The sequence below is a fragment of the Quercus suber genome, unplaced genomic scaffold (assembly GCF_002906115.3).
Source record: "Quercus suber isolate HL8 unplaced genomic scaffold, Cork oak 2.0 scaffold_13, whole genome shotgun sequence".
Classification (NCBI taxonomy): Eukaryota; Viridiplantae; Streptophyta; class Magnoliopsida; order Fagales; family Fagaceae; genus Quercus; species Quercus suber.
In genome coordinates this window covers 242833-254872 of record NW_027069478.1, presented here as the reverse complement: position 1 = coordinate 254872, position 12040 = coordinate 242833, and the positions used below count along the sequence as shown (strand labels likewise).

Genomic DNA, 12040 nt, shown 5'->3' with positions numbered 1-12040 from the left:
TCTTGTGGATGCATCCATGCATTTTTTTGCTTCATCACTATATAGTTTTTTTCTTGCTTTATTATTTATTTGGTGACATATTTAAACCATGAAAATTAACCGGTAATCAAAATTGAATGGCATAATTGGTTAATTTAATCAAGTAGAGTTAATTCGCCTAAAATCAACTTATTGGGTCCAAATTTATTTCAATACAACATGCACATCATTGAACATTTTATATGATGTGTAAATATCCTATTTTGCAAAAGGTAAACTTTCAATTTCCTTATTGAAAATCCCAAGGTAGGTGCAAAGTCATATTAAACCATCTCAAACAAAATTTGTGATTTTTTTTTTCTAAAATATAAAAATTTAATTCAAATTGGTTGAAAAATACTTTTGAAATAGAATTGAGCACTGAATAAAACTTTGGTATAGTTTACATAGGTAGCATATGTTAAGTTTCGGAATTAAATTAAAACATATAACTACATTGAAAAAGATTATATTTTTTATAATTTAAGTCCTGTTAATGGATGCCCTTAAGGCAATTGATAATATATTATTTAATGAAAGTTTTGACAAATTTTTTATGAGAAATATAAAAAGCTATCAAAACAATTAATTGATTTTTTTCTTTTCTTGGCCCATAAAATTTTCTTAACATAGTTCTTAAATCAATATCATTAGGGCATCTACTAAAAATTTCCTTATAATTTATTAGTTAATGCAACCATGTTTTTGTCTTTAATTGAAAAACTTAAGTACTACTCTTTAATAAAGGTTCATTGATTTAATGCACCATTGAATGAGAATAATTAATGTACCTTTAATGAGTAATGTGTCATTAATTCATGGATTTGGATCTTGTGCAATTACACCACTCCCTCTCACATTAATTTTTATCACTTTCATTTTCTAACTTTAACTTTTTTAACTTTTTTTATTGATTGAAAGTTTCTTTTTTGAACTTTCAATCTCAATCATGTATTACAATTGTATCAGGTGCAATACCCTAATCTCAATCCATAGTTAATGTACCTTTAATTAGACTCATTAAATGTATAATTATTATCAATGACACATTAAATCAACAATACATTACCATATTCATTGATTTGATGTGCCATTACTATCATTAAAGGTACATTAATTATTCTTATTCAATGACACTTTGAATCAATGAACTATTATTATATATGTTTTATATATAAAGCAGAAACATCATTTGGGAGAGCATGATGTTTTATCATTTTAGATATTTTTTAGAATATTCTTCATTTAGCCTTCCACCTCACCAAACTTTGCATTTATGTCTAAGAATCACTAATTAATTACCATGTTTTAAAGGGATAAATGCTTTTAGGGAAATGCTAACGAGTGCCCTTAGAGCACTAGTTAATAATCAATTTAAATAAAGTTTTTATGGGAAATGAAAAAAAGTAATTAATATTTTGACAGTTTTTTTCATTTCCCATAAAAGAAGTATCAAAACTTTTCTAAAATGAATTATTAACCAATGCCCTAAGGACACTCGTTAGCATTACTCATGCTTTTATTGTCATTTATTAATTACCTTAGAACTCTTTAATGTGTCATTGAATGAGAATAATTAATATACCTTTAATGAATAATGTGCCAATGAATGAAAATAATTAATGTATCTTTAATAAAATCAGTGATACATTACAATGTTCATTGATTTAATGTGTCATTATTCTCATTAAAGGTACTTTAATTATTCTCATTCAATGACACATTGAATCAATGAACTTTTATTATATATGTTTATATATAAAGTAGAAACTTCATTTGGGAGAGTGTGATGTTTTATCATGTTAGATATTCTTTAGAATTTTCTTTATTTAGCTTTCCACCTCGCCAAACTTAGTATTTATGTCAAAGTATTACTAATTAATTGCCATGTTTTAAAGAGATAAATGCATTTACTATCATGTATTAATTACCTTAGAACTCTTTAATGTGTTATTCAATGAGAATAATTAATGTACATTTAATGAGTAATGTATTATTGAATGGGAATATTTAGAGTACATTTAATGAGTAATGTGTCATTGAATGAGAATAATTAATGTACATTTAATGAAATTAGTGATATGTTATAATGTTCATTGATTTAATGTGTCGTTATTCTCATTAAAGATACATTAATTGTTTTGATTCAATGACACATCAAATCAATGATGGGTCATGCTAATGAGTGCCTTTAGGGCATTGTTTAACAATCCATTTTAGTAAAGTTTTGACTCCACTTTTATAGGAAAAAAAAAAAAAAGTTGTCAAAATATTAATTGCTTTTTTTTTTCCTTATAAAAACTCTCTTTAAATGAATTGTTAACCAATACCCTAAGGTCATTTATTAGCATTTCTCATCAATGATATATTATAATGTTCATCGACATGATGTGTCATTATTCCAATAAAATTACATTAATTATTCTCATTCAATGACACATTGAATCAATGATCCTTTATTGTATATGTTTATATATAAAGCGAAAACTTCATTTGCGAGAGCATGATGTTTTATTATGTCAGATATTCTTTAGAATTTTCTTTATTTAGCCTTCCACCTCACCAAACTTTGCATTCATGTCAAAGTATTACTAATTAATTACCATGTTTTAAAGCGATAAATGCATTTATTTTAATGTATTAATTATGTTAGAACTCTTTAACGTGTCATTGAATGAAAATAAGTAATGTACCTTTAATGAGTAATGTGTCATTCAATGAGAATATTTAGCATACCTTCAATGAATAATGTGTTATTGAATGAGAATAATTAATGTACCTTTAATAGAATTAGTGATACATTATAATGTTCATTTATTTAAGAGTCATGCTAATGGCTACCCTTAGTAGTTCAATGGCTAACAATCCATTTTAGGAAAAATTTGATATCACTTTTATGAGAAATGAAAAAAGTAGTCAAAACATTAATTTTTTTTTTCCCATAAAAACTTTCTTTAAATGAATTATTAACCATTGCCTTAAGCGTATCTGTTAGCATTTCTCTTTATTTAATGTGTCATTATTTTCATTAAAGGTACATCAATTATTCTCATCCAGTGACACATCAAATCAATGATACATTATAATATTCATTGAATTAATGTGTCATTATTCTCATTAAAGGTACATTAATTATTCTCATTCAATGACATATTGAATCAATGAACTTTTATTGTATGTATTTATATATAAAGCAAAAACTTCATTTGTGAAAGCATGAGTTTTATCATGTCAAATATTTTTTAGAATTTTCTTCATTTAGCCTTCCTCCTCACCAAACTTTGCATTTATATCAAAGTATTACTAATTAATCAGGCGAAACTACAATGTTGGTTTTTCAAGTTTACCTTGTGTGCACAATTGGTCCCTCAAGTTTTAAAACTAAGTTGTATTAGTCCTTTTACTAACTGCCGTTAGTAGTGTTACTTACGTGACTGACGAAATAATGACTTAGCATTTATTTATTTATTTTAATGATGTGGCATTTTTATAAAAATTACAAAATAAAATACTGGTTTAGCAAGCTGAGAAAGCGACAACATTGAAAAAATAAATAAAAATGATTGATTCACACAAATTATTGATTCATTAGTAATTGACTTGTATCAGTCTTGCCGTTAGTCCTTTTGCTAAACCAACATTTTTCTATTAAATTTTTTTTCCTTTCTTCAATATTTTAATTTATTTGAAGTTTTTCACCTTTCCCAATCTTTCCCTTCTTTTACTTTCTTTCCTCTTTGATTTTTTGATTTCATTTTTCTCTCTACAAGGAATCTCTATCATTTTCTCTCTAATGGCATAAACCTCTTCTCTGTGCATCTCGCCCTTGGCTTTGATCCCATTGATTTCTCGTTCCTCTTCTCTCTTCGCATTCACTTCCTCTCACAAATCCTCAATTTCTCATTCTCCTCATCCTTCTCGCCCTCTATGTTTCTCTGTCAAAGCTTCTTTAGATTCCAACAACTTTTTTGCTGACGATTCATTCGGCTTCTTCTCTATCATCTCCATCAGATGCTTCTCTCTCCTCTGCATCCCTTTGAATTTTGGCTCCACCGCCATCGCTTTCACTGACAAACCCTTAGCCTCACCCATCTGTACCACTGATACCTTCGGAAAAAACAAAGCCTCTGATCTAAAAGACAACGAGCGTCCTCGTACTGTGTGAGAACAACCAACGACCCCTGTCCTTGCCACTAAACACGCCATCTTGGTCTTTGATCTCTACAATGGAAGTGTGAACAATAGTTTTAAAAGTGTCTTTGTGATCTCAATTGGGTTTGATTGTGTTTGACCAAACCTTACAACATTTGTGTGTAATAGGAAGGCGGCCGGTGACTTTTTGAGTAGATAGGTCTTCAATCTCGAATCCAGTCACATGAAGTGGAGCATCCAAACCTACTATCTTGGATATGACATTTCTGCCATAACAAAATCCTTTGATCCTGTTTCTTTCTGATTGTTTCTGTGTCATGAAATCATTCTCTCATCCTATCATCTATAAAGAATTGGGACTTCTAGTTTTTACTATTTCTTGGGTTTGTGAATTTTGAGGTGATGACCTTTTCTGGGGAAAAAGAAATTATAGAGTTTTTTAATTTTGGTTTTGTTCTTGAGCTGTCGTCGGTAGCAGTTAGTGTCCCCTTCTCTTGTGGGTGGGTTTGTGAATTAGTTGCAAATACTGGTTCTTTCTTACGTGTAAATTTATTTTGTAATTTTTATTAATAAAAAAATGCCACATCATTAAAAATAATGTCAAGTCATTGTTTTGTTAGTCACGTAAGTAGCATCAATAATGGTAGTTAGTCAAATGACTAATACAACTCAGTTTTAAAATTTGAGGGTCTAATTGTGCTCTCTTGAAACTTGCGAGACCAATTACGCACATTGGGTAAACTTGAGGGACCAATATTGTAGTTTCGCTAATTAATTACTATGTTTTAGAGGGATGAATGCATTTATTATCATGTATTAATTACCTTAGAACTCTTTAATGTGTCATTGAATGAGAATAATTAATGTATCTAAGGTAATTAATACATGATAATAAATGCATTCATCCCTTTAAAACATGGTAATTAATTGGTGAAACTACAATATTAGTCATTTTACTAACTGCCGTTAGTGATGCTTCTTATGTGGCTAACGGAACAATGAATTGACATTATTTTTAATGATGTGGCATTTTTTTATTAATAAAAATTACAAAATAAATTTACGCAAAAGAAAAAACCAGTATTTGCAACTGATTCACAAACCCACCCACGAGAAAAGGGGACATTGACTGCTGCTGACGACAGCCTAAGAACAAAACCAAAATTAAAAAACTCTATAATTTCTTTTTCCCGAGAAAAGGTCATCACCTCGAAATTCACAAACCCAAGAAACAGTAACAACAAGAAGTCCTAGTTCTTTATAGATGATAGGATGAGAGAATGATTTCATGACACGGAAACAATAAGAAAGAAACAGGATCAAAGGATTTTGTTATGGCAGAAACGTCATTGTCCAAGACAGTAGGTTTGTGTCAATGAGGCTTTATTATATATGTTTATATATATATAGCAGAAACTTCATTTGGGAGAGCATGATGTTTTATTATGCCAGATATTCTTTAGAATTTTCTTTATTTAGCCTCCCACCTCACAAACTTTGCATTTATGTCAAAGTATTACTAATTAATTACCATGTTTTAAAGAGATGAATGCATTTATTATAATGTATTAATTACCTTAGAACTTTTTAATGTGTCATTGAATGAAAATAATTAATGTACCTTTAATGAGTAATGTGTCATTGAATGAGAATAGTTAATGTACTCTTAATAAAATTAGTAATACGTTATAATGTTCATTTATTTAAGGGTCATGCTAACGGGTGCCCTTAGTAGGGCAATGACTAACAATCCATTTTAGGAAAGTTTTGATATCACTTTCATAATAAATGAAAAAAGCTATAAAATATTAATTAATTTTTTTTTTCTTTTCCCATAAAAACTTTCTTTAAATAGATTATTAACTATTGCCCCAAGGGCATCTGTTAGCATTTCCTTTTATTTAATGTGTCATTATTTTCATTAAAGGTACATTAATTATTCTCATTCAATGACACATTATATCAAAGATACATTATAATGTTCATTGAATTAATGTGTCATTATTCTCATTAAAGGTACATTAATTATTCTCATTAAATGACACACTGAATTAATGAACCTTTATTGTAAATGTTTATATATAAAGCAGAAACTTCATTTGTGAGAGCATGAGTTTTATCATGTCAGATATTTTTTAGAATATTCTTTTAAATTTTCTTCATTTAGCCTTCCACCTCACCAAAATTTGCATTTATATCAAAGTATTACTAATTGATTACCATGTTTTAAAGGGATAAATGCATTTATTATCATGTATAATTACCTTAGAACTCTTTAATGTGTCATTGAATGAAAATAATTAATGTATCTTTAATAAGTAATGTGCCATTAAATGAGAATAATTAATGCACCTTCAATGAAATCAATGATACATTATAATGTTCATTGATTTAATGTGTCATTATTCTCATTAAAGGTACATTAATTATTCTCATTCAATGACACATTGAATCAATGAATCTTTATTGTATATGTTTATATATAAAGCATTGGGAGAGCATGATGTTTTATCATGCTAAATATTCTTTAGAATTTTCTTCATTTAGCTAAATCATCCTATTGTAGTGTTTGCATAAGCGTTGGGATAGCCCCAAAAAGTGCTGGAATAGGCCAAAAATGCCTATCCCGGCGCTTTAAACTACCGTGTAGTGACAGTCGGTATAGAGTCACGGGACCTGTACCAACGCTTTTCAAAAACGTTAGGATAGGTCTCGATGCTTTTTAGACCCTGTTTCGGCACTTTTACTTGTGTCGGGACAGTCCTGACCAACAGTTTTGAAGACCTGTACCGACATATTTCAGGGTCTATGCCAGCGCTTTTTAATAATAATAAAAAAAAATGCCGGTATAGGTCTATTTATACCAGCGGTTTTATAACCGCCCCTATAGGGTATTTACAGAAATATGAATACAACCTATAAGCGCTAACATAGACAGTGCCTATTGGTATAGGTCTTCAATGGATAAAATAACAAAGCCTATACTAGCACTTTTAAAAACACTAGAATAGGTACTGCCTATGCCATACCCTATTCTAGTGGTTTGTAAAGCACTGCAATAGCTTTTTTTATTTTATTTTATTTTATTTATTTAAAATTTATAGCACATGTAATGAAACTTACAATTCATAGCACCTGTAATGAACCTTACAATTCATAGCACCTGTAATTTATAACCTACAATTCATATTTTCCAATAGCAAATACAATACCACTTTAAACCAACAAACCAAATATATTTAATTACACCATATCAATAATTACATCCCAAATATCTAGATTATTATAAACAAAATAATACATCATCTAGAATTTTATAATAAAAAGTTTCCAACTGTAACATACATAGATCAAAGTTTGAAACTTTTTTTTTATAAATATCAAAATGTCTAGGAGTTACACCAAAATAAGGCTCACTGTCAATGTCATCATTGCCTAATGTCTGTCATCAGATGATACGTGGTTATCACTGGGAGAATGGACATCCGTTTCCAAATAATCATCACCATCCTACAATATAATAAACGCACAATTTATAATTTATAATATAAACACACGATTTATAAAATGCGCAATTTGTCAATACCACCATTAAATCACATCTATTTATAATTACTGTGAATGTCAAATTTTGTATCAATTTATAATATAAAACTCATGAATCCATGCATTTAATAAATTCAAAACAACAGTAAAAGAAAAAAAAACTATAGTTTTGAATAGTTTACTAATGAGATGGTTTTATCTCCTATCATTTTGAAACTTGAAGAGCATAATTAGTATAGAAAAACATTTAATATTGTGTTATATATGACATTAGTTAAAAGTCACAAAAAGTGTAACTACTAGACAACGTTGCGTTAAGAATCCAATTTAAGGTTTCTTGTATTTGAAAGATGAAAAGTAAAGGCAAAAAACATATATAACAATCTTTGACTACACTATCAGGAGTAAAGTGAGATATAAGGTTTCTCTCATTAATAATTTATCACACATCACATTTACAGGCTTTTGATGTGCGTGTTTGTGATTCATTTTACTAACAAATTTTGACAATTCTAAGTTTAGCTTTCATATCCAATGTATTAGACTTTCTAATGCCAAAAACCCTAATGCCATTTTGGTGATAGAATGGTGATCTAAGCTTGAGGAAATCAGCAAATATAGGACTGTTGAATGCAAAGATCAGCAATTTGTTTGCATAAGCATGCAATTATAAGATTTGACAAATTGAACCACAACTAATGTCCTTGGGGGTCTAGCACCATATTATTAACCGTAAAATGAAAAGTTATGTGCATCTTATTATTTACTTATTTGTCCAACTCAACAAAAAAAAGGAAAAAAAAAATCACTTATTATTTGTCATAGCTTTTGGAACCACAAGTATGTATCTCCTACTTCTCAATTATTGCCAAATGGCCCCTTGGCCACTTTTCCAAATCATATTTTCCATGAAAGACATAAAGCAAGCACAAAATAAAAATTCAATCTGTAGTCAACTAAGGACACATTTTAAAGAAATAACAATCAACACTCCCAATAATGAAAATTAAACCACGTTATATCACCATGCTTACTCCAAATCAACAACTCACCACAACAGTAATTTTGAAGCAGATTTTACTCACTCTTTAGTAATTCACCGCCCACCTCACGAAAAGAGGAATCCAAACTTACAAGTTACAACAAGCTGCTAATCCTGTAAAAGCTAAGTCTAAATTATAAACTACTAAGATAACTAGTGAATAAAGATAAAGTAAAGAAGGTATGATTAGGATGCATCAATTTACTTCCTCAACAACAAAAGCCTGTAGTGAGAATAATAATCGTCATCATCATAATTTTTTTTTTTGGTGGTTTTTTCATTCTTAGTATATTAGGCTAGGAAGTGTTGACCAAATTATAGAGACCACATCAGCCATGAACAATCTAACATATATTTGGTTTAATCTTTTTTATTCAATGAATTAATCCCAATTTAGATTTTTTGCCCAATCCAAGCTTCAAGGGGCAAACAAACAACACCGAAACTAGAATTTAACTTTGGTTGAAACAAAAACCGTATAGAATAAACCCACTTTAAACTAAACCTACTATAGAAATTATTTCATTTTATCCTTGTGCTGACTTCCAAAATAGAGAGCAAACTGACTTTGGAAGTATGTAGTACGTAGATTTCCACATAAAATGAGTTGCACTCACATAATAGAAATCATAGCAAGACTAATCCCCTGTCATTCCTTAAACGTGGATATATAATGCAAAAAAAAAAAAAAAAAAAAAAAAACTACAAACCTGGTAAAAAGTGTCAATTTAAAATCACAACTACATTTTTTTTTCCATACTCAAACCAATTTTTATATTTGACAACAAAATCTGCAAACAAAGATTGTAAAAGATGAGAAAGTTGAAAAGGAATGAGGATAGAGAGTAAGTAGTAGTTCATGAGCTACTTAGTAATGCTAGGATAAATATCAAAATAAAACCAAGTAGGATGTTCATAGCCAAAATACATACTGACTAATTAAAAGAATTTGACCTACCTCAAGTCTTCAAAACTAGTAGTGTTACCTTGGATTGAATCCATACCAGCTGTTGTATTTGCAACTTAATTACCATAAGATTGGGTGTCACTGAAAAAATGTATACCAACCTACCTCATCTGTAGAACCCTTTTTTGCTTGTTGATGAAAAAAAAAAAATTAAAATGACTAAAAAGTGTCAAAATAAATCAGAACAATTGCAGAGCCTTTTACATTAATTCTTCTCCGTTGATAACAATTTAGAAAACACCTAGAGTTCTTTTACCCTCTATAATCTATACTATTATAGTAATACCAGCCTAGTATAATAGTTAATACTAAATACTAAGCCATATCCTCAATGACCCCCCCCCCCCTCTCTTTTTCTCATTATATATATGTATAGCTAATTGTAAATAACTAAATAATGGCTAATTGGAAAACCACAAAATGTATGTGTACAATGTAATATAACAAAACAATTAGGCCTTCCATTGCATTAAGTTATCAACAAAATTCTCATACACATCATGAATCTCAATTATTTCAATTGCATGCCATTAGCTACTCCAAATGATGGGGAATTAATCATGCTACTTAGCCACTATATTATGTTCCCAATTTAGCCACACAACTATCGTAAAAACTTATGCTAGTTATTTTAGCCCATTTAAATCTTATTTTCTCAACCACATCCACCTTAAAGAATAAAAGTTTTAAGGTCAATCAACACTTTGTCTCACAAATGAATTATTTATGGTGTTACTTTATCATAAAACTTCCCATTAAAAAAAAAAAAAAAAATTTGAAAGGCACATAGCAACCATAAGATAACATTTTATTCCCAATTTTTCAAAGAGCATCATCCTCTACTAATTTGATGTTTTTGACAGTCAACACACACCATTAAATTTGGTAAAATTTTGAAGTATTGTCTACAAGTCATTGATCTTAAATGTCATATCTTTTATTTCTCTTATTTCAAGTTCTACCTATTTTGAGTTCCAAGCCAATAACATACTTGACAAATGACAATAAGACTAATCATACTTTGAAATGGCAAGTTGGGCCACCAAATTTGAAAAAGAAAAAGAAAAAAAAAAGGTATCTATGAAACCCAATAGTAAAACTGTAAAAGTACTGCAGAACAATATAATAATATCAGAAATTTAATTAAATAAAAGCAAGTGTGATGCTAATAAAATGCATCAAAAGTCTCACAATTTCAAGATTTTGCACCATATTCTTCATAAACTCAATGCAAATAGCAAACTTTGAACATTGACAAGAAAAATCTCAAAAATTCAAATGAAAGTAGCAAGCTTTGAACATTGACTAGAAAAAATCAACTTTTTTTGCAACAAACCCAAAAAATAAAAGAGGGTGTTTCTTTTAAGGATAACAACACAAAAACACCAACTACAGAATCACAAATATATTTTAAACTTACTTGTGTCTTACTAGACTAAAGATAATATAGAAGACTTGAATTAATATGCTTTTGGTACCTAAATAAGAGACCAAACCAAAATAAATAAATAAAAGTATGCTCTCTTAAAGGTGCTCAATAATAGAGGCACATGACATCCCCCCACCACCACAAAAAATACATATACAAAGAGAGAGGATAATATGCACATCTCTCAGACATAAGGAGAGTGTATAAGATTACTTGTGCATTGTGCTCCATAGATGACTGGAGACATCACTAGTGTCAAAAGAAGGATAATACCAAATCACAGTTAAGACCATAGACTTGCCTGACCATTTGATGCTTTCCCAGTTTTAAACTCTAAAGGCATAATCTTCTCATGAGCTTCATTTTTGTTTGATATTACATTGGCTCTAACTGAAGCATCAATCATCCCTTTCAAACCATATTTAGCAGCCCAAGCCATCTCCTCTATATCAATTACCTACATTTACAACAAGAATCTTCCAAATAATGTTGTTTACACGGAAGTGAATGAAAAATATAAAGTGGCACTCCATTTACAGTCTCAACCTTCAAAACTAGAATTGTCTCTAACAAAGTAATGGCAAATAGAGATAACTACAATTATGATAAATATATGAATAAATCATTCAAATATATGCTACAACAAATTGATCTTCAGATGAAGCTTTGACATGAATTTATAGACTGAAAGAAAAATAACGAAGGTACATGATAATCAAAATATACACCTGCCACCATGTATTTTTCAAATGGTCTATTAGAGTTTATACCAGTGAATGCATATTTAATTTATGCAAAATTAAAAAAAAAAAATGACAAATCATCTTGTTGCGAAGAGGTGAGATGCCTTGCCTCAGATATGTTAACTTTTTTCAACCCCTCATCA

General features: G+C 29.4%; 1 long non-coding RNA gene across 1 annotated transcript; it reads right to left on the bottom strand.

The window, feature by feature from the left end:
• Window positions 1-7359: 7359 nt before the first annotated feature.
• On the bottom strand, window positions 7360-10827 carry LOC136070121 (uncharacterized). The gene is made up of 2 exons (XR_010631360.1): window positions 8769-10827; window positions 7360-7680 (listed from the first exon to the last, which is right to left on the bottom strand). It is a non-coding gene; the product is annotated as an uncharacterized LOC136070121 (long non-coding RNA).
• Window positions 10828-12040: the final 1213 nt, after the last annotated feature.